This window comes from Neovison vison, chromosome 7, assembly GCF_020171115.1.
Source record: "Neovison vison isolate M4711 chromosome 7, ASM_NN_V1, whole genome shotgun sequence".
NCBI lineage: Eukaryota > Metazoa > Chordata > Mammalia > Carnivora > Mustelidae > Neogale > Neogale vison.
Window position 1 is genome coordinate 174,553,541 of NC_058097.1, and position 26,498 is coordinate 174,580,038.

The following is a 26,498-nucleotide window of genomic DNA, read 5'->3' on the forward strand; positions in this document are numbered from 1 at the left end:
CTCAGCTCACTCTTCAGTCTTTAAATCTACCTGGGATTATAACATGTCTAAGTACCAGTGTTTTGTTCTAATGTAAAGGCCTAATGCTTCTGTCCTCAAAGTTCCTGGAAGAATCATTACCCTTTGCCCAGATCCTTGCACAACAGGTTAATTATTATGTTTTCTTCTTCTCCAGCTAGTACTTCCAGATCTTTAAATAACTCTTTTCCCTTATTTTTCTACCAGGTTCCAAAGCACAGATGAGAAGGAAGAACCAAAGCTGAAGTTAAGCAAACTGATGGCCATCCCAGCAGAGTAAGTTTCATGCTTCCTGATATTTCACTGGAGCAAAATTTATGGTCTACAGGTAGTTTCTCTATCATGGGATTAACTCTTGTCCTTGAGCCCAAGGAACAATCAAAAGTGTAAATGTGTTTCAGCTGTTAGCTGTGCTTTGCCTTACATGTCAATAGTCTTTCTATTTGTTCTGTATGTCCAGCTGCTGGTCTGCCACTTAGCAGGCTCACACCAACATGGTGTTAACCAATTTGCTTCCCCCTCATCTGGTTCTGGAAATTGATCCATACATATTTGATTAATCACTTCAAACAAACCTCTGATCAAGGGGCTTGAGAACCACAGGTGGCCATTTCAGGTGGAGGAAGCAAAGGACCTTGTGGAGATGGTTTCATTAGAATCAGCAAAGAACCCAGTTTAATATTACTTGCATATGATTTCTCACATGCAGTATGTGTTAATTCATATTTTGTTGTGATTAGATTTACCTCACCCGGTAAAGACTAAATGTGTGCACTTTTGGGATTGTGCTAAGTATATTATCATTTATTTTTTCAAAATAACCCTATGAAGAAAAGAGACATACAGTTCCCGCATTATAAATAAGAAAGAGACTTTGTAAAGTAAAGCCACTTGCTGGTGGTCACATAATTATTAAGTCATAGAACCGGAAAAATGACCAATTTTATTTGGTGCTAAAGTCTGTATTTCTTTAACTCTGTGTTAGTGTGTCTGTGAGGGCTATGGAAACTGGCTGGTACATGGGGCATTTTGGAAAGAGTTCCAGATTTGCAACTGAAAATTGCATTTTGTTTTGGTTAATACTTAGTTGCCCAATTTCACCTAGAACAAGTCACTTAAGTTCCCTAGAATTCTGCTATAACACACATTTGAAGCTTTTTATGAAATGAATTTTGGATGCGATTCAGTTTTATTTTTTAAGAACTCTGGTTATGAGAAATTCTGGTTGGCTTGATTGACTACATTTGTATGTTTTTATTGAATATAAATGGAATCAACATTGCTATTAACATAGCACATGGAATTATTTGCAATCTGATGGCAGCAGTGTATTTCACGCTCGTCTCTACTTTTGGATCCTAATTTTCCCAGTAAACATCTTATTGAAGATACTGAATTGTTCACTATATACTCAAATATGCTGTTACCTTTTATGCCTCTGACTTTTTCCATAAATTCTTTCTTACTCTAGGCAAATCACTTAAAACAATGTTAACAGTGTTGCAACAAAGTAAGAGTTAATATAATGTTGTTATTAATAAAATTTTATTCCCGGCAAACTGCTCTTCAACTTTCAAGAGTTAGTTAAGATATTGTATTATCTGTGAGTCTATGTATTAGTAAGAAATTCCATCACACGTCATAGAAGTCCAACTCAAACTGACTTAATGCAATAAACAAAAATATATAAATAATAGAGGGAATTTGTTGATTCATATAACTGAAATATCCAGGAATAAATCAAATCCATCAGTATTCTGGGGTCTCCAATAATCTCTCGTTGTCTGTTAGTTTCTGCTCTTCCTCATTTGCTTTATTTCCTTAGTCTTATGAGGTGACAGTAGGACCGGTACAATACTCAGCCTGCAAAGTTCATAACAAGCACAAAAACAAAGTGTTCTTTCTTGCAACTATTACAAAGGCTCTTAGATTTATTCTGATCACATCCATTTGTATCCCATATCTGTTCATAAAGCAATCACTATGGCCTGTGAGAAGAAAGGATATATACTTTCCAGGCATAGATCAAAAGTCTACTTTCAAACAAGTTGTTCTAACAAGCAGCACACTTTTTTTTTTTTTTTTTTTACACCCTCCCCTATACAGTCTGTGACTTTATTCAGTGCTGGAACTGTGTCTCGTGCTCTCATGCACTGCTGGAGATTATGCTGATTGCAGGCACATAGTTGATTCTCAATAAATGTTAAGTGGGTGGGTTCATGGAACTGTGAAAGACAGGTGTCTGAAAGACCTTGGCAGTGTAGTGAAGCAGTCAATCTGATTCAACTAACATTAATGAACCACCTGTAATGTGCCAGGAAACAAACTGTTAAGAAAACAGCAGTGAATAAGAGAAATCACCTCTATTCTCCTGGAGTTTGCAGTCTGCTGTAGAAAGCCAATTAACAATTATAAATAAATAGCATTATAATAGAGACTGAAAGGCCTTTTGGGAGTTTGGGAGCAAACTAACTAATCTAGATTAAGGATCTAGGGAAACTTCTTGTCAGGTTCACCTTTAAACTGAACCCTGTGGGGATGACTATATTAGGGTAAAAAAACAGTTGAGAACCAGCAGGGTATATTCAACGAAATGAGAGAAATTCCAAATGGGTGGTCAGGATGAAGGTGGTTTAGGCTGGAAAGGAGATTGAAAATAATTTCTAGAATTGCGTGTCCGATCCTAAGAGAAATAGAAACCCTTTGAAAGCATCATATCTGACTTTTATGGTTGTAACTATCTCAAAAACAGATACAAAAGTTGTGTGTGCTATCTGGAGAGGAGTTTACTAAAGTTATGTGTTTTCTGCACTTTGAAGAAAAAGTAGAAGTTTTCATCACAAAATGAGTAATAGTAAGACATTAATGCAGTAGCATATTGATGCAAAGAGCTCATACTGTTCTGGTTTGGTAGACTTTGAATATGTGTTTGTAGGATATTATGTGTTGAGAATGCTGGAGATGAGCTAGAAAGGTAGTTAGCTGACAGTATGTGAACCATCTTTGTTTTCTACTTTAAATTTTATCTTGGAGCGCCTGGGTGGCTCAGTGGGTTAAGCCGCTGCCTTCGGCTCAGGTCATGATCGCAGGGTCCTGGGATCGAGCCCCGCATCGGGCTCTCTGCTCAGCCGGGAGCCTGCTTCCTTCTCTCTCTCTCTCTGTCTGCCTCTCTGCCTGCTTGTGATCTCTCTCTGTCAAATAAATAAATAAAATCTTTAAAAAAAAATTTTATCTTATAGTCAGTGGGGAATCTTTTAAATGGTTATTCTCCTCAAGTTTTCTCAGTTGTGTCTTTAAGTAAATTCTGGAACTTCCAAAGATAAAGATTAATAAATATAGGCCTCAACTATTTTTTTAATTAGCTGGAAAGACCAAAAAAATTTATACAAAAAAAATTATTCAGATTAAGATACTGCAGTGCTCCTTGAAATTTCTCATAACATAGATCACGAAATTGCTGACCTTCAAAAGACCACATCTGACGTCACACAGTAGTCCTAAAATAACTCTTTGCTTCGTAGTTTTATTGCACAATACATTTTCTTTGCACTCACACTGTAGAAGTTCACTGTTGCTTTGTAGGCAGCTGCCCTTTCCCTTTACAAGGGAAAGTAACATTTTATCATCTACCAAAGATCATTGTTGAGGAAGTAAGTATTATCACTCTGGCAATGGCCTATTTTAACTACCTTCTTTGGGTAGTAATGAGAAACAGGCTGAATAAAAAGAACGGAAGGTATTTCAAACAAATCTGTTTATAGTACATAGAAAGCAAGAAAAGTAACTGTCTTGACTCTGTTGTTTTATTATTATACAGTAGAATAACATGTTCTTGAAAAGTTCTTGAAAAGGAGTGGATTGCAAATATCACTTGCTAAATCATCCAGAAACATGGAAACTATATTGGTATGATTTAAAATTTTTCCCATATATTGAACTTATTAGGTACCTTTACAAATCTCATTTCTTAGAGACAGCTGTGTTAAAAATAGCTCACTCAAGAATCGAAGTTCCCTGTAGGCATCAGCTTTTTTCTGCCTTATATCCTAGATACCTACTCCTGCTTGTTTCCTCAGTCACCATTCAGGCATAACACTTTATCTGTCCCTCCAACAACCTAATTTATAATGATCATAAATTGTTACCTGTCAGTGCCATTTCCCCTGACTCCTGGATAGGGATTTGTTACAATAAATGAAAAAAAAGTAATAATTTTGAGCAGTAATTTTTCATGATTATGTTTTGGTTTAAGAAAGACAGTTCTGATGAAAGTGGTCTAGGTGCATTAAAAAGTATAACTAGTGGACTGCTATTGTAATAATATGTGTAAAAATGGTGAAGGCATTAGCCAGAAGACAGTGAGAATGTTATAGCTTACATACACACAGCTTATGGAATTTGTAGAGCTGATTTCTATAGTAAACGAGGAAGAAGAAAGAAACATTTAGCAAAAATAGGTAAGAATGTGGACAGTGAAAGGATATTTTGACTTAACACATAGAAAAGGAAGTACATTTGGGATAGGGAAATATAATGAATCTAGTGTTAGATATATTTACATTAAGATGCTTCGGAGGATATCTAAGGTAGATATATAATAGACAATAAATATATGTGTCGGCAACCCTAGAACTATAGAATGAGATTTGATCATCATCAGTATATGGGTAGACAACTTTTGAGCCCATGGGGATGGACATAACAGGGGGAGTTTATGGAACAGGAAGTATAGAGACCCAAGAACAGATGCAAGAGTTCTGGTCACCTTTGAATATTTATTATTGGCCAGTTCTAGGCTAAGCTTTAAAGATGCTGTGGTAAAAACTACAGGCATGATTCCTCCTTCAAAGAGCTTGGTATCTAGTTCAGGAGACAAACAAGTTCTTAAAATTATGTTCATTGCAACTTAATTATAAGTTTTTAATGCCATCACCATTAAAAGAAAATTCCAGTATGCTATGAGAGGAGGTAGCTAGAGAAAGTCACCAGGTAGAAGAGAGTGGAAGATCGATGGGCAGTTGTTTATTCCAGGGCAGTTCCTGTTCTTCCTTTCTTAATATGGAACCATAGATTTTGGTCACTTATATTTCCTTCACTTTATGCCATTCATTTTAATTTGCTTAAATATATCCTCAAGTAAAAATAAAATGAGTGAATTATAGATAATTTTGTATTGTCCACATCTTGATTGAAATTCTGACGACGTGTTTCTAAGTCAAAACCATTTACTCTCAGAACTCTGACCACGTTTGATTTCAGTTCTGCTAATGATAATTTCGATGTTAATATGATTCTAACTCCATTACATGTAATCTTCATCTATTTCTTCCTTTCCTTGCTCTATTGTAAATCTTTAGTAGTTTCTCTTTATTCATGGTATACTTAAATTTTACAACAATGAGGTTAGAGTGTTTGACATTTTCCTCTCACAGCAATCTATGTGTTTTGATGCTTTGAATTTGTAGTGTTATTTTTTTTTCTTACAACTGTGGGATATTTTTTAGCTTGTTCTATTAGTTATTTTCCTTTTCTGTTGTCTTTATTTCTGAAATACCTTTGAGATAGAGGTCCTTCATTGATTCCATCTCTTCAGATTTCTCTAATTTATGTCTTTTAGGACTATTTTTATGCTTTTTCTTTAATTTTTTTCTTAAAACTTTTTTTTTAATCCATTGACTATTTGGTGCATTCAAAAATCTGTGCTACAGAGGTATAGGCTGAAGCACAATAATCACCTATGGCTAAACTTAAACCGTTGCCCAAATCAGTGAAGTTTTTTATGGTCCTCTGCTCATATCTATTTTCCCTGTAAAGGCAATGACTACTAATTTTTAAAAATAAAGCTCTTGCTTTTATTTGCAGTTTTACCAAGTACATATTCTAAATAATATATGGTTTAGTCGTGCATGTTTTTAAACCCTTACGAGATGGAGTCCAAGATGACAAGCATATGTAAAAATCCAACTTACCTCCTCCCAAGAGCATACCAAATCTACAGCTAAATCTGGAAAATTCATTTTGAAAAAGACCTGAAAAATAGCTGAATGGAAACTTCACAAAAAATTATTTAAAAAGCAGGGAATGCTGAGATGGGTAGGAAAGTCAGAGATGATGTGGTCTTGCCCAAAACTTCCACATTGACATCGTGACCCACAATAAGAAGGAATCTCACAAATATGGAGCTTAGTAGAGACAAGCCCCAAATGTCTAGTTTTGAAAACTAATAGGGCTATGTCTAGGAGATGTAACAGGCTGTAGGGAAGTAAGATGCTATTCATAAAGGGCTTGCATGCAGATTCACTTGCTCCAGTGCACAGGGCAAAAGTAGTAGTTCAAAAAGTGCCTGGACAATATGTAAGGGACATTCATTTGTTAATTTTAAAGTAACTGTCCTAAGGGGCAGGGGGCTCTTTCTAGGGGTAGAGGCATTACAGGGGCAATTTTTGTGCCTTGCTTTTTTATTGCTATCACCAGAACATATACAGAGTTCCTGTACTCTCCTGCTGCCCAACTAAAGCCAGCAGGCATGCCTTGACCCTGCACTCTCTTGCTGCCTCCATAAAGCCAGCGGGCACACCTCAACCCCTTCACTCTCCTGCTGCTTTCCCAAAGCCAGTGGGAGCACAGAGACCACATGGGTCATGCTTCTTGATAACCTGCCTCTGGTGGCTCAGAGTGTTTGCATTTCTGGACTTCATGGGACTGAACTAAGCAGAGATTGTTTTGCAGGCCACCTCACCCCCCTCCATACCCAGGGCACTGCACAGATAGCAGACTGAAGCATATCCCCACTCTTCTTGTGACACACTCCTTCGAGACTGGAAGAGATAGCTGTTTTGCCCAATACATAAAAACAAACACAAAGTCAAACAAAATGAAGAAATATTTGGAATATATATTCCAAAGGAAAGAACAAGATAAAACTCTGGTGGGGGGGGGCACAAAAAACACCTTAAAGAAACAGAGGCAAATACTTTGCTTGATAAGGAATTCAAAACAATAGTCACAGATACTGCAAGAGGAAGGGATGAACACGGAGAGAACTTTAATAGAAAGAGAGAAAATATAAGAAAGTACCCAACAGAAGTCACAGAGCTGAAGAATGTAATAAACTGAAAAAATTCACTAGAGGGGTTCAGTAGCAGAGTAGATGAAAAGAGAAGAAGAGGAATTCACCTAAACAAAATAGCAAAAAGAAAAAAAAAGAAGAAAGTAAAGGCTCTGTACTCAGCAGGAAGTCAGCTTGTCCTCCTCTCCCTCTGCACCTCCCCCCACACCTGCTCACTCATGGTCACCTGCGCTCTCTCTCAAATCTTTTTTAAGGGATGTCTGGGTGGCTTAGTCAGTTAAGGGACTGCATTCAGCTCAGGTCATGAACCCAGGGTCCTGGGATTGAGTTGTGCATGGCTTCTTGCTCAGGAGAGAGCCTGCTTCTCCCTCTACCTGCTGCTCCCTGCGCTTGCAGTTTCTCGGTCTCTTTCTCTCTGACAAATAAGTAAAATCTTTAGAAAAATAAATCTTTTAGAAAAAAGACTGTAATAAAAGAAAAAAAATGGGCAATACATAATGATAAAGAGGCCAGTTCAGCAAGAAGACATATTATTTATAAATATTTAGGTACCCAACATAGGAGTACTTAAATACGTAAAACAAATATTACCAGACCTAAAGGGAGAAATTGAAGGCAAGTCAATAACAGTAAGGGACTTAAGTCCCTGCTTACATTAATGGACAGATTATCAAGACAGAAAATCAACAAAGAAACATTAGTCTTAAATGATACATTAGACCAGAAGGACATAATAGATCATATAGCACATTTTACCCAAAAGCAGCGGAGTTCTTAAGTGCACATGAAACATTCTCCAGGAGAGATTATATATTGGGCCACAATACAAGCCTCAATAAATTTAAAAGATTGAAATACAAGCCTCAATAAATTTAAAAAGATTTTAAGCATTTTTTCAACCAAAATGGTATGAAACTAGAAATCAATTACAAGAGAAAGCTAGAAAAATCACAAATAAGTAGTGATTAAACAACATGCTGCTGAACAACCAATAATAGATCATGAGGAAATCAAAGAAGAAATATAATACCTTGAGACAAATGAAAATGAAAATACAATAAACCAAAATCTATGGGATATAGCAAAAGCAGTTCTAAGAGGGAAGTTCATAGTGATATAGCCTATCTCTAGAAACAAGAACATTCTCAATCTAAACTCACACCTAAAGAAATTAGAAAAAGAAGAGCAAACAATACCCAAAGTCAGAAAAATGAAAGAAATAAAAGATCGGGGCAGACATAAATGGAGTAGAGACCAAAAATACAGTAAAAAAAAAAAATCAATGGAACTAAGAGATGGTTTTTAGAAAAGATTAAAAAAAAGTGACAAAACTTGAGCTAGATTCAGCAAGGAAAAAGAGGGCCCATATAAATAAAATCAGAAATAAAAGAGAGAAGTTACAACTAATATTATAGAAATACAAAAGATCACAAGAAATTATTATGAACAATTTTACACCCACACAAATTGTACACCTAGAAAAAAAAAAATGGATACATTCCTAGAAACCTATAACCTTCCAAAACTGAATCAGAAGAAATAGAAAGTCTGAATAGACAAATTGCTAGTAAGGACATTGCATCAGTAATCAAAACCTATCAACAAATCAAAGCCCAGGACCAGATGAGTTCACTGATGAATTCTACCAAACATTCAAAGAAGATTTAATATCTGTCTTTCTCAAAATCTTTCAAAATTTGAAGAGAAAATAGTTCTTCTAAACTGCTTTTAAGAAGCAACATTACCTTGGTATCAAAACTGTACAAAGACACCCCCCAAAAAGAGAAATTATAGGCCAGTATCCCTGATGAACAATGATGCAAATATCCTCAACAAAATATTAGCACACTAAATTCAACAATGCAGTAAAATAATCTTATATCATGATTAAGCAGGATTTATTACCGTGATGCAGGGATGGTTCAACATGTGCAAATCAATTAAAGTGATCTACCACATTAACCAAATGAAGGATAAAAATCTTACAAACATCTCAATAGATGCAGAAAATGCACTTGACAAAATTCAATGTCCATTTATGATTAAACCTCTCAACAAAGAAGTGTGTATAAAAAAAAAATATCGACATAGTAAAGGCCATATGTGACAAGCCCATAGCTAACATCTTTACTCTAGGATCAGGAACACAACAAGGATGCCCATTCTCACCACTTTTATTCAACATAGTAATAAAAATTTTAGTCACAGCAATTAAACAAGAAAAGGATATAAAAAGTATCCAGCTTGGAAAGGAAGAAGTAAAACTGTCGCTCTTTGTGGATGACATGATTTCATATACAGAAAACCCTAAAGACTACTAAAAAACTGTTAGAACTAATAAATGAACTCAGTCAAGTTACAGAGTGCAAAATCAATATACAAAAATCTGTTGTTTTTATACATTAATAATTAACAATTAGAAGAGAACGTAGGAAAATAACCATTATCAAAATAAAATACCTAGGAATAAATTTAACCAAGGAAATGAAAGATCTATACACTGAAAACTAGGACACTGATGAAAGAAACTGAAGATGATAAAAATAAATGGAATAATATTCCATGCTCATGGATTGTAGGAATTAATATTGGTAGTGTCCATACCCAAAGAAATCTTCATATTCAATGCAATCCCTATCAAAATTCTAGTGACCTTTTTCATAGCAATAGAAGAAATAGTCCTAAAGTTTGTACAGAACCACAAAAGATCCTTAATAATCAGTACAATATTGAGAGAGAAAAACAAAACTGGAAATAATCATGCTTCCTGATTTCAAACTGTATTACAATGCTGTAGTAATCAAAACAGTATGATATTCACATGGATAAAAGACCCATAGATCATGGAATAGAATAGAGAGCCCAACAATACGTAAGAAATCCCATACATGTATGGTCAGCTAGTTTATGAAAAAGGAACCTATAACATGCATTGGGAAAGGACAGTTTCTTCAGGAAATAGTGTTGGGAAACTGGACAGCCACATGCAAAGGAATGAAACTAGACTGCCATCTTACACCATACATAAGAACTAATTAAAAAATGAATAAAAGACTTGAATGTGAGAGCTAAAACTATAAAATTCCTATAAGAAAACATAGGTAGTTAACTCCTTGTTATTAGTCTTGGCTGTGGTTTATTGGATCTGACTCCAAAAGCAAAGGCAACAAAAGAAAAAATAAACAGATAAGACTACATCAAACTAAAAACATCTACCCAGCATAGAAAAGCATCAACAAAATGAAAAAGCAACCTTTTGAAAGGAGAAAATATTTGCAACTCAAACATTTGATAGGAGGTTAATATCCAAAATGTCAACAACTTGTATGCTTAATAGCCAATATAATCAATTAGAAAATCTGAAATAGATATTTTTCCAAAGATGACCTATAAATAGCCAATAGGCCTATGAAAAATGCTCAGTATCACACTAATCATCAAGAAAATAGAGATTAAAACCAACAGCCAAGATATGGAGACAATCTAAGTGCCCATCAGTGGATGAATATAGATGTGTATATATATACACATACATATATATATGTGTATATATATATGATATATGTGATATGTATATATATATGATATATATGTGATATATGTGATATATATGTGATATGTATATATATGATATATGTACATGTGTGTGTATGTATATACACACACATCTATATTCATCCACTGATGGGATGAATATACATAAGATGGGATGATATTGATGGGATTAAATACATATGTATACATATGTATATGTGTGTGTGTGTGTGTATATATGAATATTACTCAGTCATAAAAAAATTGCCATTTACAACAACGTAGATGGACCTTGACAGTATTATGTTAAATGAAACAAGTCAGTCAGAGAAAGACAAATACTGTATGATGATTTCACATATATGTGGAATCTAAGAAACAAAATGAAATGTATAGATACAGAAAACAGAATGGGAAGATGTATTGGGGTAGGTGAAATGTGTGAAGGGAATCAAGGGGTACAAACTTGCTGGTATAAAATAAATAAGCCATAAGGATAAAACATTCAACACAGTGAGTATAAGCAATAATATTGTGTGACTATTTTAAAGTTGACAAGAGAGTAAATCTTAAAAGTTCTTATCACGGGGAGGGGGGGTGTAACTGTGTGGTGATGAATGGTAACTAGACTTGTGTTGATCACCTCCCATTTCACAGGGCTTACAAATATTGAATAATATTTATACATGTGAAACTAACTTAATGTGTAAGCATACCTCAATAAAGTGTATTTAATAATATTCTGAAGTACATTTGTTTTAGTCAACAATATATTTTTAATATCTTTTAATTTTGCCACATCTATGGTTTGTGTTCATTCATATGAAGCATTACTTGTATGAATATATAAAATTGTCAGGCACAGGTAATCCAGCAGTGGTAGAGCTTAAAATCTGCCCAAGCTACTCTGCATCAAGTCCAAGCATGAGTCCAGAAGAGGGGTGCTTTTTTGTTGTTGTCCACTTAGAAGGAAGATTCTTGAATTTTATGCACAGGTGTCATGTGAGGTGTGAAATGAATGGGACTGATTCCATAACTGGCTTATTTATTTTCCTGTCTATAAGTTTTAAATTATTAGGTTTTGCCAGATTTTTGCTTTTGTTTTGAGGAACAATGGTTTTATGAAATATCTCATATAAGTGTCCATGTGCATGCATTCTTTCCACGTGTGAACATCTGTAGGGTGTAATTGCTGGGCAATAAGCTATGCAAATGTTCAACATTACAAGAAAATATCAAATTAACATTTACTAATTTGTATTTCCATCAACAGTTTGTGAACATTCCCATTGTTCTGTAACTTTGCCAGCTGTGGTGCTGTTAATGCTTTTAATTTTTGCCAACTATTTAATTGTACCATGATTTTATAAGTTGATTGGCCATCCTGTTAGTTCCATGAAAAATGCACTGAAATTTTTAATAGGACTCAATTTAGTCTAGAGATCATTATAGGGAGAATCAGTAATAGTATGCTATTTAGGTGACCAAGAAAGTAATAAATCTTCTTTTTGTGCTTCTTTATTGTTATTGCTCTAAAATTTTAGGATTTTCTCCATAAAGATCTTGCACACCATTCATTAGATTCATTTATATGTACCTAATATTTAGTCACATTTATTCATATGCATTTTCTTTTTTCATGATTTTAAAAATTGCATTTTAACTTTTGATCTTATATAAAATATAATAATTGACCTGGGAAAATGATCTTATGTCCATCGACTTTGCTAAACTCTTACTTATTCTGGTGTCTTTTGAGATTTCTAAATACACAGCCCCCTGAAAATTTGTTAATGACTAACAATATGATTCTTGTCTAGATTTTCAATATATTCAACTTTATTTTTCTTTTTGTCACACATCTAGGCACATTTATAGTACAATATTAAACAGAAGTGTTGAAATTTGGCATTTTTCTCTAGCCCTGAATTTTTAAATCAAGTGTTCCTTTCTTCTTGACTACCAAGCATTATTTTCTTTATTACAAACTTACCAGGTCTTATTTTATTCTGATCTTGTTTTATAAATATAAATGCAATGCTACTATGTGCCAATCCTTTTATAAGTTTTTATATACATTAACTCATTTTTTTAATATTCAAGTTAGTTAACATAGAGTATAGTAGTATTGCTTTCATGAGTAGAATTCAGTGATTCATCACTTACATATAATACCCAGTGTTCATCCCAACAAGTGCCCTCCTTAACACCCATCACCCATTATACTCAGTTCCCCACCCACCACCCCTCCAGCAACCCTCAGTTTGTTCTCTATAGTTAAGAGTCTTTTAGGGTTTGCCTCCCTCTGTTTTTTGTCTTATTTTAATTTTCTTTTCTTTCCCCTATGTTCATCTGTTTTCTTAAATTCCCCACTTGAGTGAAATCATATGGCATTTGTCTTTTTCTGACTGATTTATTTTGCCTAGCATAATACATTCTAATCCATTCACGTTCTTGCAAAAGGCAAGATTTCATTCTTTTGATGGTTGAATAATATTCAACTGCATATGTATCCATCATCCGTCAATGGACGTTTGGTCTCTTTCCATAATTTGACGATTATTGATAGATTGCTGTAAACATTGGAGTGCATGTGCTCCTTCAAGTCAATATTTTTGTATCTTTTGGGCAAATACCTAGTAGTGCAATTACTGGGTTGTAGGGTAGTTCTAATTTTGAACTTTTTGAGTACCTCCATATTACTTTCCAGAGTGGCTGCACCAGTTTTCCTTCCTACGAACAGTCCAAAAAGGCCCCCTTTCTCCACATCCTTGCTAACATGTGTGGTTTCCTGAGTTGTTAATTTTAGCTATTCTGGCAGGTGTGAGGTAATCTATCACTTTGGTTTTGATTTGATCTTGAGCAATTTTTCATGTGTCTGATAGCCATTTTTATGTCTTCAGAGAAATGTCTGAAATGTCTGAATGTCATGTTTTCTGCCCATTTCTTAACTGGATTATTTTTGGGGTGTTAATTTTGTTGAGTTTCTTACAGATTCTGTATAATAACCCTTTATCTGATGTGTCAATTGCAAATATCTTCTCCATTAGTTACTTAATTTTGCTGGTTGTTTCCTTTGCTGTGCAGAAGCTTTTTATCTTGATGAGGTCCCAATTGTTCATTTTTGCTTTTGTTTTCCTTGACTCCAAAGATGTGCCTAGTAAAGAGGTTGCTATAACCAGATTAGGGAGTTTACTTCTTTTTTTTTCTCTAGGATTTTGATAATTTCCTGCCTCACATTTAACTCATCCATTTTGAGTCTATTTTTGGTATGAGAAAGTAGTCTAGTTTCATTCTTCTACATGTTGTCAATCCGTCTTCCCAACACCATTTACTGAAGAGACTGTCTTTTGATTTTTAGATTTTATGTATTCAGGAGAGACAGAGTGTGTATGAGCAGTGGGGAGGAGATGAAGACTGCACTGAATGTGCAGATTGCTTCTGATAGTACAGACATTTTAATAAAATTTGTTCTTTCAACATGTGAGCATGGAATGTTTTTCCATTTTTTTGAGTCTTCTTCAATTTCATTCATAAGTGTTCTATAATTTTCAGATTACAGATCTTTTACCTCTTTGGTTAGGTTTATTCCTAGGTATCTTATGGTTTCTGGTGCAATTGTAACTGGGATTGATTCCTTGATTTCTTTTTCTGCTGCTTCATTATTAGTATACAGAAATGTAACAGATTACTGTATACTGATTTTATATCTTGCAACTGAAAGTTTGACTTCTTCCTTGCCAAAGTGGAAGCCTTTTATTTCTTTTTGTTTGGTTGTTAATGCTAGGACTTCCAGCAGTGTGTTGAACAACAGTGTTTAGGATGATATTAGCTGTGGGTCTTTCATATATGAACTTTATGATGATGAGGTGTATTCTTTCTATCCTTTTTTAAGAGTTTTTATCAAGAAAGGATTCTGTATTTTGTCAAATACTTTTTTTTGCATTTATTGATATCATCATATGATTCTTACCCTTTATTTTATTAATGTGGTGTGTCATGTTGATTTATTTGGGATATTGAACCATCCCTGTAGCCCAGGAATAAATCCCACTTGATCATGGTGAGTAATCCTTTTAAAGTACTGTTGGATCCTATTAGCTAGTATCTTGTTGAGAGTTTTTATATCTGTGTTCATCAGGGATATTGGTCTGTAATTGCCTTTTTTAGTGGAGTCTTTGGTTTTGAAATACATACAATGCTGGCCTTGTAGAATGAATTTGGAAGTTTTCCTTCTATTTCTGTTTTTTGGAATAGCTGCAGAAGAGTAAATATTAACTCTTTTTTATATGTTTGGTGGAATTCCTCTGGGAAGCAGTTCAGCCCTGGACTCTTGTTTGTTGGGAGATTTTTGGTTACTGATGCAATTTATTTGCTGCTTATGGGTCTGTTCAAATTTTCTATTTCTTCTATTTCAGTTTGAGAGTTTATATGTTTTTAGGAATGTATTGATTTCTCCCAAAATGCCCAATTTTGGGGGCTCAATAAAAATATTAGCTGTGGCTATTATAGATTAAGGACTATAGATAGATATACCAATTTACCTTAAAGAGGTGTCCCAAAATTGAAATTAAATATATTTATTTTTAAACCAGTTTAAAAACTGTGGACTAAGTAAAATGAAATACTATCATTTTTGTGTTGCTTTGCATACAACCATTCTCAGATAGGAAACCTTTCTTATTTCTTCTTTTTCTGAAAATTTCATTCCTAAGATAACATCTATAGTATATGGTTATATGGTTTCTGCTTAGCTGCTTCCAGTGTGAAGAATCTTCTAACCTGTCATAGCAATCTATTCCATTATAGAATATATTAGAAAATTTTTCTTCATTTTAATTTATCATATGCCTATTCATAACATACACTAATTATTCTTTTTTAAAATATTTTATTTATTTATTAGAGAGAGAGAGCGCGCAAGCAAGTGAGAGAGAAAGAGAGCGTGAGCTGGGGTGAGAGGCAGAGGGAGCGGGAGAAACAGGCTCCCTGCTGAGCAGAGAGCCAATGCAGGCTTGATTCCAGGACCCTCAGATCATGACATGAGCCGAAGGCAGATGCTTAACCGACTGAGCCACCCAGGCGCCCCTACACTAATTATTCTTAGTTCTAATCTTATAGTCACATAAAAAATAGCAGTCAGCATGTATTCTGGTTGCTATTAATGCTTAGCAAACCACACCAAAACTTAGCAGTGTGAAACTGGCATTAATTTTTTCATACAGATTTGTGAGTCAGGAATTTGAGGAGTGTTTATTGGGCATGCTTTTTATTCCCTATGGTATCTGCTGAGGTCAGAGTTATCCATATGGTGGGTGGGCTGGTCTGGGGAGTCTAAGATGACATTATTTACATATCAGGTACATTAGTGGGGATCAATTGGACTGTCAACCTGAAAAAAAATATATATATATATACATGTATATATATACATACACACACTCTCTAGCATGGTGGTCTCAGGGTATAGTTGGACTTCTTGCATGGTAACTGGCTTCACTCAGAGCAAACATCCCAACAGCATCAAGTTACATGGCTTTCTCTTACTTTCTCTCAGAAGCCACTTAATGCTATACTCCATTAGTCAAAGCAGTCACAAGCTCACACAGATTAAAAGCAAGGGAACTTTGCCTTTCAATGAGAGGTGTATAAATAATGGGAGAAGGACATACTTTAATACCACTACATTTGATTTTTTAGTATGCTTCTAGCTGAGGGACCACAGCCCTTAGAATAGAAAAAGCTCTGCGTATGGCAAAGAGGTTTATAAAACACTGTTTAGAATGAGTTCTAAGTCATAACCTAAGGGGTTAGAGATGAGTGCCTATCAGCTGGTCCTCTTTGGAAGGAATCATTCCTTGTCAGATGAGACTCTGGACAGTAGCAGCCATAATTCTTGTCTATCTATTTGATAAATGTAATCTTCAGAGCAAAACTGTTGTGGTATTGTTTTGCATATAAATAACATTAAAAAACCTGACTGGAAACAAAGCAATCTTAAGATTACTTATATTAACCAAATAAAAACAGGAAGTAGAGATACAGACTCATTTTTCCTAATTATAATTGCAAATATGCCTGCTTAGGATTTTGCTTATGATGTCCAGAATTTAGGAATCTCAGCAACTAAAACTGGAAATGTCTGTATCCTAAAATGTAGATCCTTTTTCTGTTATCACAATTGTGATAACAATTGTGACTAACAATTGTTACATCAGCTCCCTATTTCTCCCCAGGTTTCCACGAAGGCAGGCTAATTGCCAAAAACAAAGATTAGTATCTTATAATGTTGGTTTGGGCTGGAATATGAAAACAAATTAAGTTGGTAACCATATAGGCATTAGAGCCCACGTTGACAGAGATCATCAGAGGTGGTTTTTTTTTTTTTTTCTTGTTTTGTTCTGTTTTTTGTTTTTGAGAAACTGAGTGGGAGCATTTTATATGACTCTTCTCATTATTAGGTGGTGGCTTAATTAAAAGAAATATCACTATTGTACTGGCTAAAATAAATCTGCAGCCAGATGAGATTTATGGGCTTCAACTTTGCGACTTTATTCTGGAGCATCATATTTGTAAAAAGGAAGAAGAAAAAAATCCCTCTTTCTTTTCAAGGCTGCATAGTGAATATCTGTGTCTCCTCCTTCTGCCCCCACACATGTATAAACTTGCCTTCTCACCCATGAGTTGGAGAAAAGTTCTCACTGTTTACCAGCTCTTCTAAGGACATGTTTCTCAATAGGGTCACAAAATTTTAAGTCTCAGTGGAATTCTGTGCAAGTCAAGTTGTATATGGAATATAAACATCTGTCTAGTTAGGGAGAGAGCATACTCACTTCATTTATGCCCTTCATTAACTTTCTGAGGTAGGGTTTATTATTTTGGAAACTCTGGGTTAATGTGAATATGGTACATGATGATTTCATTTATACAGAGTGTAATATAATAAGCCCATATACAAGCTATGATGTTGTGATTCCCAAACGGTATACACATATTTAATTCACGTGCATGGCTGTGTGTGGTAATCTAGGCAAGAGATGTGGGAAGTGCAGACAACTCACATTAATTGAATGCTTAGTGTGTTCCAACACTTTTATTCTGTTCAATCCATTTTACAATTAGAAAACAAATCTCACAGTTGGCATAGTTTAAAAATACGTGTAGGGGTGCCTGGGTGGCTCAGCAAGTAAAAGCCTCTGCCTTCAGCTCTGGTCATGATCTCAGGGTCCTGGGATCCAGCCCTGCATCGGGCTCTCTGCTCAGCAGGGAGCCTGCTTCCTCCTCTTTCTCTCTGCCTGCCTCGCTGTCTACTTGTGATCTCTGTCTGTCAAATAAATAAATAAAATCTTAAAAAATTTTATAAAATAAAAATATGCATGAAAAAACTGGCAATACAGTCCCTTGAATGTCCTATACCATGAGTGGTACAAATAGCCCACATCAAGGAAATATTACCTCAGGCAGGCATGATTTGGGATGACTTCATTAAAGAGTAAAGCCTTGAAACAGATTTGAATGGGGTAATAGAAGTAACTCTGCAGTTGACAGTATGATAGTCATAGGAAGAACCAAAGAAAAGAATCTTTTCTCCTAAGACATATCTTCCCCAAATTACTATGTAAATAAACTGCTAGATCATTGATACCATGAATTATAATATATAAAAATGCATTTTCTTCTGCAGTAGTAGTTTTTTCTTGAGGATTCAAGAGTAGGGAGGAAGATGGAAGACCTGTAGAAATTTTTTCTTGCTTTGCAGGCCTTCCCAGAAATGTCTCTGAAATCATGTGAGTCATGGAGGGAAGCTTTGCTCCCTTTTTCTGCTCTGTGTAAGTCATTGTAAAACTCAACAGTGCAGGATGTAGGACAATAGGAAAGATTATTTCCAGGGAGTACTAGTAATGATATGGAGCATGAAAATAGTTAAACAGGACAAAAGAAAAACCTCAAACAGATCAATTGGGCAGAGAGCTGATGTGCATATAAAAGAATTCCCATCTGGAAACCAGAGGGTTGAAGTTCTGAAGAAAACTTCAGGGCCCCAGCCAGACAGTGTCTGTCATGCAAAAGGCCTCAGTGATGGAAGGAACAGGAAATGTCATCAAAAAACTAATGAGACTGTCAAGTTTCAGCTAGAATTAGATGAAAGCCTGCTTCACTTGCAGGGGACAGTCCTAGTTAGAAGATGAGGAGCCAGAACAGAGCTTGAAGAATGGAATGTTTAAGATAGATTTTTAAATCTCCTCTTATTCGCTTACACCCTCTATACTACATTTAAGAACAATAACTTCAAAGTATCTGGCAACCCAGAATAGTTGGCATTTCTCTTTGGAGAATGACTGTTCAAAAAGGTGCCTGGGACCTCCAGTTTCAAGAGGGAAAGTTTACCTGCAACACATATAACTTGGGAAACTGGGGCCTTTATAGGACATAATTGTGGAGGATAATTTCAAAAAGAAATTGTGTGTGTGTGTGTGTAAATTTGACCCCAAATGTTAACCTTGCTTTTCTTTCTAAGCATATTTGAGTATGTTAGTGACCAAAGGGTCCGACAGAGCTTTTTGTGTACATCTTCCTAAGATTTCAGGTTAAAAGCCACATACATTTTGATCTACTTTTGGAATTGTGTAATACCTATATAAATTTCCTATGTGTGATTTCTTTTCTCTAGTCATTATATAAATAATCCAAATAGAAGGTTACTAAAAGTATGTTAATTTGTTATGTTTCCTTTATAATTTACTTGCAAGTGTCCTCAGACACCTTCTCAAAGTATTTATGTTGCCACTATATATACATAGTTTTATATATATATATAGCATATAAATTACATGTTATATATATGTATATATTTTGGTATTAATAAATCTTAGTGTCACAGAGCTTTAGGCTAGGTCAGATAATGCTTAAAATATTGAAGGGTATTTTTTTTCCATAAAAATTTCTGAGGTCAAGCGGTGACCACATTTGCCTTTTTTCCTCTTTGGTCTCCTTTCTGCATCGATAGCTTTCTGCTCTTCTCTGCATCTCATTCCTCTGCAGTGTATTCTGTTACTGATCCCCTCATTGTGATGTCTGTGATTTCATAAAGCCTTTTTCCCTTGTCAGAATGAAAATTGTTTTGATCCATCATTACCTCTCAGTTTTTGTTGGAGGTATGAATTGTTATTTTTTTTTAAGATTTTATGTATTTATTTGACAGAGAGAAATCACAAGTAGATGGAGAGGAAGGCAGAGAGAGAGAGGGAAGCAGGCTCCTCGCTGAGCAGAGAGCCCAATGCGGGACTCGATCCCAGGACCCTGAGATCATGACCCGAGCCGAAGGCAGCGGCTCAACCCACTGAGCCACCCAGGCGCCCCTGAATTGTCATTTTTGAGTCTTGTGTCCCATTTATTGTTTTAATGTGAAGTTGGAGGAAAAATGTATTGGAGACTTCTTTCCAGTTCTTCCTTTAACCTTGAGAATTTATAATTTTTGAAATCCGTTTTCCTTCTCTTTATACCAACTTTTGAAGTCTTTGTTCTGGCCTTCATCATTTCTCACCAATTATGGTATAGTTTCTAAATTTATCTCCTTTACCCTAGATTCTCTTCTCAAATTTATCATATACCATGGTTCAAAAGAGTAACCATTTTAAAATTCAAATATGATTATGATATGTTCAGTTAAAATCTTCCATGATTTCACATTACCTACATCATAAATACAAATGAAATTGGTAGGTATATAGGCCTTAAATGGTGTGGTCTGACCCTCCTTCATCAGACTCCTTTGATTCTTAACAGGTTTCACTCTCTCTTTCCCCACAGTTTCCAGATACTTGAAGAACTCTCCTCATCTGTAAGACAACTTTTGTTCCCAAAACATACTCTGGCTTTAATTTAAGAAATCAATAATACATGAGAAAAGAAAGGAGAAAACTTTACCTGTCCTTTATTATATATGCCCTGACTTAGAGTACCATAGACTCTAGTGGTCTGAGAGCCAGCCGAATCCCTTTGCTAGGAAAGTGAGAAAGAATAACTTTGTAAGGCAACTCTTGTAAGGTCAATTCATCCCTTCTCTTTCTTTTTTTCTGGTCAAATATCTAACCCCAAAGATTTTAACTTACTGGGAAAAACTGGAAAGAAAGCAGGTAGAAATTATTGCAAATGTGGAGATGGATTTGATTGGTAGTATAGTATATCCAGGCAGGTGAACTCTTCACAATTAGAATACTGTTGGTGTGACAAAACAAGAAAAACTCTAGCAATGGTTTATCTAGATATTTTGCTTTTGTTTTTAACTTTTCCATCAATTCATAGTATCAGAGAACCAAGTAGTGGATATGAAAGTTATCTAACAGATCAAAGTTGCATTAGAAGATTATCTTCTAGAGTCAGTTAATTGTTTGCATCTTCTAGCCCTTGAGCTGTAGAACTGAGAAAGAGATTCAAATAATACCCAAAGGCACAGGAAGTAGAAACGAATAATCCCATAAGCAAACACGAGTTTTTAGTCTGGGCTGAACTTTACTGAAAGAGAAATATAAGGAAAGAAAACTAAAGTGTGGGACTGGAAGGAAAAAATAATACCATATAAGGGAAATAAAATAGTATCTTACCTTAAAACTATAGAGGAAATAGATGCCTTTGAAAACAGTATATTTCAGATAGCTAAGAAAATATGTTTTATAGCCTTAGGGAAGCTCAATAACAGAAGTATAACAAAATGAAGAACAAAAAAGTTGAAATAAAGAATTAGGATAAATTGAAAAATGAATAGATAAGAAAGATCTACTAGAAAATTAACAAATATCTTTCATTAACTGTCACATTGAAGTGAGTAAGAGGACATAATACTAGATAAAATCAGATTGGATATATTTAGAGAAATCTAAGCTAGACTAAAAAAAAAATAATGAAGCAGAAGATCTGTATTTGAATAGATTGAAGATTTACTACATGCCAAGCTTTATATTAGCATTTACCTGTTAGATCTAATTTACATATTATGTGACAGTTAATCCCAATAACTCTGAGAGATAAGCCCTATTACCTTCTTTTATTTACAGATAAGAACATTAGAGTTTAGGCAGTTAACTTGCCTAAGTTTATGCAGATGGCTAGTAGAGGAGCTGTTGACTACAAGTTAGATAAAATGTCATTAACTATTCTTCTTACAAAAAATAAAATCTCAGGGTGCCTGGGTGGCTCAGTGGGTTGAAGCCTCTGCCTTCAGCTCAGGTCATGATCTCAGGGTCCTGGGATTAAGACCCGCATCAGGCTTTCTGCTCAATCAGGAGCCTGCTTCCCTCCCTCTCTCTCCGCCTGCCTCTGTCTACTTGTGATCTCTGTCTGTCATATAAATAAATAAAATCTTAAAAAAAATCTCTATCATAAAAGATTGAACCTATAGTTGAAAGGTAAATGACAAACAGATAATATATGACATATGACAACTGAAGACACAATGTCAGTTTATTTTAACTCTGAAAGAGAAACATGAGGAACATGAATACCATGAGAGATGATGTTCTGAGAACATTTATAGGCAAATCTTAAAAGAGGACACATGGCCAATTAACATACTTGTAGTAAATAGCAAGTTTACTAGTGCAAAATAATTTCAAATAAGGCAATGAACTATACTTTTTCATGTTTTAAATCAACAAAAAGGAAAATGATGATATTCACAGTGATGACCGAGAACAAGAATACTGTGATTTACTGATGGTGGCAATAAAAATGGGCATAAATTTGCTGAAGAATACTTTAGCAGTATGAGTTAATAAAAAGTCTTAAAAACTAATATGACTTATTTTTTCAAAAATTTTTATTTATTTATTTGACAGACAGAGATCACAAGTAAGCAAAGAGGGAGGCAGAGAGAGAAGAGGAAACAGGCTCCCTGACGAGCAGAGAACCCAATGTGGGGCTTGATCCCAGGACCCTGGGATCATGACCTGAGATGAAGGCAGAGGCTTTAACCCACTGAGCCAACCAGGCGCCCCATGACTTTTAAATTAAAATTCTACTATCAAGAATTTTTCACCATAGGTAATTTTACAGATGTACAATAACATGTTTATTATAGCATACTTTTATCATAGTATTCTTTATATTAGGGAAAAGGGTAAAAGTTAAGTGTTCTAATAGAGATATTAAATTGTTGAACATAGGGGCACCTGGGTGGCTCAGTGGGTTTAGCCTCTGCCTTCGGCTCAGGTCATGGTCTCAGGGTCCTCAGATCAAGTCCCGCATTGGACACTCTACTTGGCAGGGAGCCTGCTTCCCTCTCTCTGCCTGCCTCTCTGCCTACTTGTGATCTTTGTCTGCGAAATAAACAAATAAAATTAAAAAAAATTGTTGAACATATGAATCATCCTTCAGTGAAATAAGTTGCAAATATTCAAAATAATACTATATCTGCCATCTTTACATGGAAAAGGATGCTTCAATTACAATATGAGAAAAAATACAGAAGACCATGTATACTCTATTACACTCCTTTTGCTTATTTGCTTTTTAAAATTCTTTCCATATAGATCCTGGATTACTCATGTTAAAGTAAATAAAATACTGGGAAGAAGATTCTTTTTTTTCATTACTTTAATGTACTAAAGATCCTGTTCCAAAAGATCTTCTTCCTCTTCTGATAACATCACCCTATACCAATCATACGAAAGACAGTTACAAAAGAGAGATGACAGCAGGACTATCTGGAAGGAACTGGAACCATTTATTAAATGCAGTTTTCACCACAATTGCTTTCTTCTTTTTAATGTATGGTTGGATCCTATTAGCTAGGATCTTGTTGAGAATCTTAGCATCCATATTCATCAGGGATACTGGTCTGAAATCCACTTTTTTGGTGGAGTCTTTGCCTGGTTTGGGCATCAGGGTAATTCTGGCTTCATAAAAAGAGTCTGGAAGTTTTCCTTGTGTTTCTTTTTTCTTTTCTTTTCTTTTTAAACAGCTTCAGGAGAATAGGTGTTATTTCTTCTTTGAATATTTGGTAGAATTCTCCAGGGAATCCATCAGGTCCTGGGCTCTTGTTTTTTGGGAGGTTTTTGATCACTGCTTCGATCTCGTTACTAGATATTGGTCTATTCAGGTTGTCAGTTTCTTCCTGATTCAGATTTGGAAGTTTATAGGTTTCCAGGAATGCATCCAATTTGTCTATGTCGCTTAACTTATTGGCATATAACTGTTCATAATGATTTCTGATAATTGTTTCTATTTCCTTGGTGTTAGTTGTGATCTCTCCCTTTTCATTCATTATTTTATTAATTTGGTCCTCTCTCTTTTTTTTTGGATTAGTTTGGCCAATGGTTTATCAATCTTATTGATTCTTTAAAAAAACCAGCTTCTAGTTTCCTTGGTGTGTTCTACTTTATCTATAGTTTCTATCTCATTGATCTCTGCTCTAATCTTGATTGTTTCCCTTCTTGTGTGTGGATTTGGCTTAATTTGTTGTTGATTCTCCAGTTCTTTAAGATGTAAAGAAAGCTGGTATATTCTGGATTTTTCAATAGTTTTGAGGGAAGCTTGAATGGCTATGTATTTCTCCCTTCTGACTGCCTTTGCTGTATTCCATAGGTTTTGGAATGAAGTGTCTTTATTCTCATTGGTTTCCATGAATTGTTAAAGTTTTTCTTTGATTTCCTGGTTGGCTCAAACATTCTTAAACAAGGTGGTCTTTAGCTTCCAAGTGTTTGAATTCCTTCCAAACTTTTTCTTGTGGTTGAGTTCCAGGTTCCAAGCATTGTAGTCTGAGAATATGCAGGGAATAATCTCAGTCTTCTGGAATCAGTTGAGCCCTGATTTGTGACCCAGTATGTGGTCTATTCTGGAGAAAGTTCGATGTGCACTCAAGAATAAATATTCTGTTGTTTAAGGGTGGAATGTTCTGTATATATCTATGAGGTCCATCTGATCTAATGTTATTGTTTTTCAATGCTCTTGTTTCTTTACTGATTTTTTTGTTTGGATGACCTATCACTGAGAGTGGTGTGTTAAGATCCCCTACTATTAATGTATTCATATCAATATGACTCTTTATCTTGATTAACAGTTGTCTTATGTAGTTGGCTGCTCCCGTATTGGGGGCATAAATATTTACAATTGTTAGATCCTCTCAGGGATAGACACTTTAAGAATGATGTAGTGTCCTTCTTTATCTCTAACTACAGTCTTTAGTTTAAAATCTAATTTATCTGATATGAAAATCATTACCCAAGCTTTCTTTTGCAGCCCATTGATATGGAAGATGTTGGTGAGGAGGGGCACCTGGGTGGCTCAGTGGGTTAAAGCCTCTGCTTTTGGCTCTGGTCATGATCCCAGGGTCCTGGGATGGAGCCCCGGATTGGGGGTGTGTGGGGGGTCTCTGCTCAGCAGGGAACCTACTTCCCTTCCTCTCTCTCTGCCTGCCCCTCTGCCTATTTGTGTTCTTTCTGTTCAATAAATAAATAAATAAATAAAATCTTAGGAAAAAAAAGAAGAATGATGTAGTGTTCTTCTTTATCTCTGACTACAGTCTTTAGTTTAAAATCTAACTTATCTGATATGAGAATCACTAGCCCAGCTTTCTTTTGAGGCCCATTGGCATGAAAGATGCTTCTCCATCACTTCTCTTTCAGTCTGGATGTATCTTTAGGTTCCAAATGGGTCTCTTGTAGACAACAAATGGACAAGTCCTGTCACTTTATCCAATCTGCAACCCTGTGCCATTTTATGCGAGCATTTAGGCCATTCACGTTGAGATTGATTATTGAAAGATACGTTTTTATTGCATCATGTTACCTGTAAGTCCTTATTTCTATAGATTGTCTCTGTAAATTTCTGTTCTATGACACTCTTGGGTTCTTTCATCTTTTATAGACACCCCCCCTTAATATCTCTTGTAGTGCTGGCCTGGTGGTCACATATTCTTTTAAACCTTGCCAGTCTTAGAAGCTCTTTATGTCTCCATCCATTTTGAATGTCATCCTTGCTGGATAAAGTATTCTCCACATCATGTTCTTCTCATTTAGTGTCCTGAATATGTCTTGTCAGCCCTTTCTGGGTTGCCAGGTTTCTGTAGACAGGTCTGATGGTATTCTGATGGACCTTCCTATGCGGGAAAATCTCTTCCCTTAGGTTCTCTCAAGAGCTCCTGTCTAAAATTATGATTCAACAGTTTCACAAGCAAATATCTCAAGGTCTTTCTAGATTTGTTGATCTTGGGGGTTGACATTTTTGCCCCTAGGACAAGAACGCTGGTTCCATTCCCCAGACTGGGAAAATTTTCATGGAGAATTTGTTCAACTGTATCTTCTAGTCTTCTTTCTTTCTCCCCCTTCCTCACGGATCCCAATAATTGTGATGTTGATATGTTTCATGGCATCATTTATTTTCCCAATTGTTTTCATGGCTTCTAGGCTGTTTGTTCCAGGCCTCCTCCTGACCCTTCTGCTCTATCAGTTTGTCCTCTAGATCACTAATTCTATCTTCTGCCTAGGTTGCCCTAGCTGTTAGATAATTTGGATTAGATTTGATGTCATTGATAGCATTTTTAACTTCTTCCCAGGTGGCTTTCACATCTGTCCTTAGAGATTCCATATTGTCATTAATGGTTTACTCCAGCTTAGCCATTGCCTAGATAATTGTTACCTTGAATTATCTTTCCAACATACTGTTTATGTCCATATCCAATAGTTCTGATGGAGAGGGCACAGTCTCTGAATTTTTCCTCTGTTGGGTGTTTCTCTTCCTAGTCATTTTGGATAGAAGTGGTTGAGGGAATGTGTAATTGAATATATCAACCACAATCCAGGCAAGGCATACCCTGGAATGCTTCTGAGCAATTGGAAGCCACCACTAAAAAGAAAGAAAAAAAAAAAGAAAAACACATATA

At 35.4% G+C, this 26,498-nt stretch overlaps 1 long non-coding RNA gene across 1 annotated transcript in view; it reads left to right on the forward strand.

Annotated features, from left to right (window-relative positions):
• The first annotated feature begins 239 nt into the window (after window positions 1–239).
• LOC122912806 overlaps window positions 240–26,498 on the forward strand; it is a 271,734-nt gene continuing 245,475 nt past the window's right edge. The window contains exon 1 of the long non-coding RNA XR_006385677.1: window positions 240–294. This is a non-coding gene — a long non-coding RNA (uncharacterized LOC122912806). The remainder of the gene's footprint in view (window positions 295–26,498) is intronic.